The sequence below is a fragment of the Cupressus sempervirens genome, chromosome 3, assembly GCF_028749045.1.
Source record: "Cupressus sempervirens isolate cs-2001-9-10 chromosome 3, ASM2874904v1, whole genome shotgun sequence".
Lineage (NCBI taxonomy): Eukaryota > Viridiplantae > Streptophyta > Pinopsida > Cupressales > Cupressaceae > Cupressus > Cupressus sempervirens.
The window spans coordinates 32,044,924-32,047,877 of NC_143120.1; the positions used below are offsets into that span (position 1 = coordinate 32,044,924).

General features: G+C 34.4%; 1 pseudogene; it reads left to right on the top strand.

Annotated features, from left to right (window-relative positions):
- The first annotated feature begins 682 nt into the window (after positions 1-682).
- On the top strand, positions 683-2,149 carry LOC149564628 (serine/threonine-protein kinase PEPKR2 pseudogene; annotated as a pseudogene).
- Positions 2,150-2,954: the final 805 nt, after the last annotated feature.

Sequence of the window (2,954 nt, forward strand, 5' to 3'; positions counted from 1 at the left end):
ATTAAACAACCAATATGTTACCGGTGTCAGAATTGACTTGACTGGTTATAATTTGGTCAGTTTAGTTTTTCCCACTCGCTTCTAAATTCTTGTTAATGTGATTAAAGAGAGAGGATGTTTAGATCTAGAAAAGCTGAAAAATATAACATAGTCTACTTTTAAGGCCAGACGATTTGAAGGGGATGTTTTTGAGTGGATTGAAGCATGCCAAATGATATCCATACTAGGTTCGAATTAATAATCTATACAAGTGTTTTGATCAAAATTATATTCTTGTTTTCTAGAGTTTTTCGGGGTTCAGATTCTCCCCTGTTTAGCAAATTTTTCGAATTTCTGATCTCAATTTGTTGGTATAGACAAATTGGCCTATGTGTTTGTAACATCAAAGAAGACTAAATTTAAGGTTAAAACATTTCTTATTAGTTATACAATTGCAATTTTCTGATCATATTCCTACATAGTTTGGATTAATACATAGTATTTTGAGAGGAATGATTCAAAAAATTGTGTATATAGTTTTGGATTAATTTAGCAGGCTATCATTATGTTTGAATTTGTTGGTACTGATAAATTAGGTTGTGTTTTTGTAACATCCTAGATAATGGGAACAAATTTCTAAATAACTATCAAAGATTGAAACTCATCTTTCTTTGACTTTCTGATAGGCAATTTTAAGGTAAGCATGACTCCTGTAAAGAGGAGGAGGACGAACAACACAGATCTACATAGGACTAAATCACAGCAGGTGATCTATTCATGTGATGATGGTGCATCAACCTCATCCTCCACCTCTCCATTTTCACTTGAACAATTGAGCTTTTATTATTATCATCTAGCACCAGTTGCAACTCTTTCTACTCCAAGAAGGGGGATCTACTTGACTGATACAACTCCAAGAGGCATAAAGAGAAAATGTGGTTGCATAGAGGAAACCACACAAATCATTAGAGACCACAAAATAGAATCTGACTATATCATGGGCTCAATTTTGGGCAGAGGGAAATACAGAGTGGTAACCCTATGCAAGAATAGGTTCATAGGAGAAGACGTGGCATGTAAGACTGTACCCAAAAGTTGTGCACAAAATGCACATAAGGAAGTGGAAATCATGCAACACTTATCTAGACTACCTAACATTGTAACACTCCATTCAGTGTATGAAGATGCAAATTGTTTGCATCTTGTAATGGAGATTTTCTCTGGGGCACGATTGGTTGATTGCATGAAAAAAAGACATTTTTCAGAGAGGGAAGCTGCAGAGTTAATCAAACAGTTCATTAGTGTCATTCAGCATTGTCATGAGATGGTAGTTATTCACAGGGATATAAAACCTGAGAATATTCTTTTCACCGATGATGGATAGTTGAAGCTATCTGATTTTGGCCTATCTCTACATGTTTCAAATGGTATGGGATTCAAAATTTCATAAATTCCAGCTCTTTTTGTTTGAATTTCATAAATTCCAGCTCTTATCTTTTCATGAAATCTGAACTCTTTGAAATAATCATGTGTTTCCACAATTCATTGTAGTAATTGTTTTGTCTTATGGATTCAGGGTGTGTGTTCATTAAAGTAAGTTAATTAGCAAGATTATTGACATCTTCTTTATTTTGAAAACAGGGCAAAGTTTATCAGGTTTGGTGGGCAGTCTAGTGTATATTGCCCCTAAAGTTTTGGCAGGGAAATATACTGGAAAGGTGGATGTATGGGCTTCTGGAGTCCTCCTAAATGGACTCTTAATTGGTAGCTTACCATTTTCTAGGGCTTCTGTAGAGGCAATTTTTGAGGAAATAAAAAATCTGTGGTTGGATTTCTACACTGAAAAGTGGAAGTCCTTTTTTGAACCAGCCAAGGATTTTCTGTCAAGGATGCTATCAAGGGATGTTGAGAAGAGACTCTCTCCAGATGAAGTTTTGATTATGTTTATTTATATAGGTTCACAATTCATACTATAAATTTGAACAATTTGTTGTACAGTTTTCTTATACAATTGTCTACTTTTACAGACCATCCATGGATTTTGTATTATACAAAATCTCATATAGAGCTTTTTACAGATTCAAAGTTAATGTCTCCGTACACGGTAGAGAGAAAGCTTGAAACAGATAATTCAAGCCCAGAAAAGAATTGCATATGCAGGAATCTATAGTCTTCACTTGTTGATGCAATTGATCATGCTCTGTTATCGCTTTCAAAGAAAGATTTTGAAATGCAAGGAACAAATGTACATCTTGTACATGTTCTGTGTGTTGCAATTTCAAAAATAAGAATATCTAAACATACTAAGAGCAGATTCAATGCGACTACCTATCCTTGCTTTGGACAAAACTCTATTCATTCAACATTGCCCCTGTGTACAGCATGCTAATCATTGTGCTCAATTATACTGATATTCTTTGAGGTTAATTCTACAGCTGATTTTTTGAACTGAAGACAGTTTGGTCACACTTTCAATGAATTTGATGACTGGAGATTACATATTTTGTGGTGATACTAAGTGTGTAGTGCCTACCCTCATTCACATCTTTTCTGGACATTGTTGTTGTTATTATTAGACTATGATGGACTACTTTTATGTTGATGGATTAGTGGTATTTTTTTGAGACTATCAGACATTATGTTATGGATTCAGAGGTTATGTGATGAGACTATTTAGACTTTACGTTTCATGCATACATGATGATCATTATATTGTTTTCAGATATTATTGATGTTTAGTTGATGGTTATTATCTCATGTGTTTTATTATGGATAGTTACCCCATACTTGCATGTGTATGGTGTGTGTGTTTTCTTATTGTATAGCATTTTTAATGTGGTTAAGGAAGGGAGTCGTAGTCACCTGCTTAGTTGGGATCTACACGATGCACCACTTCCTGCCATTATCTGTTTAACTTAGCATTATATATTGTATGTACATGCATGGTTTTTTTGTAGGTTGCAGGTATCGGGTAT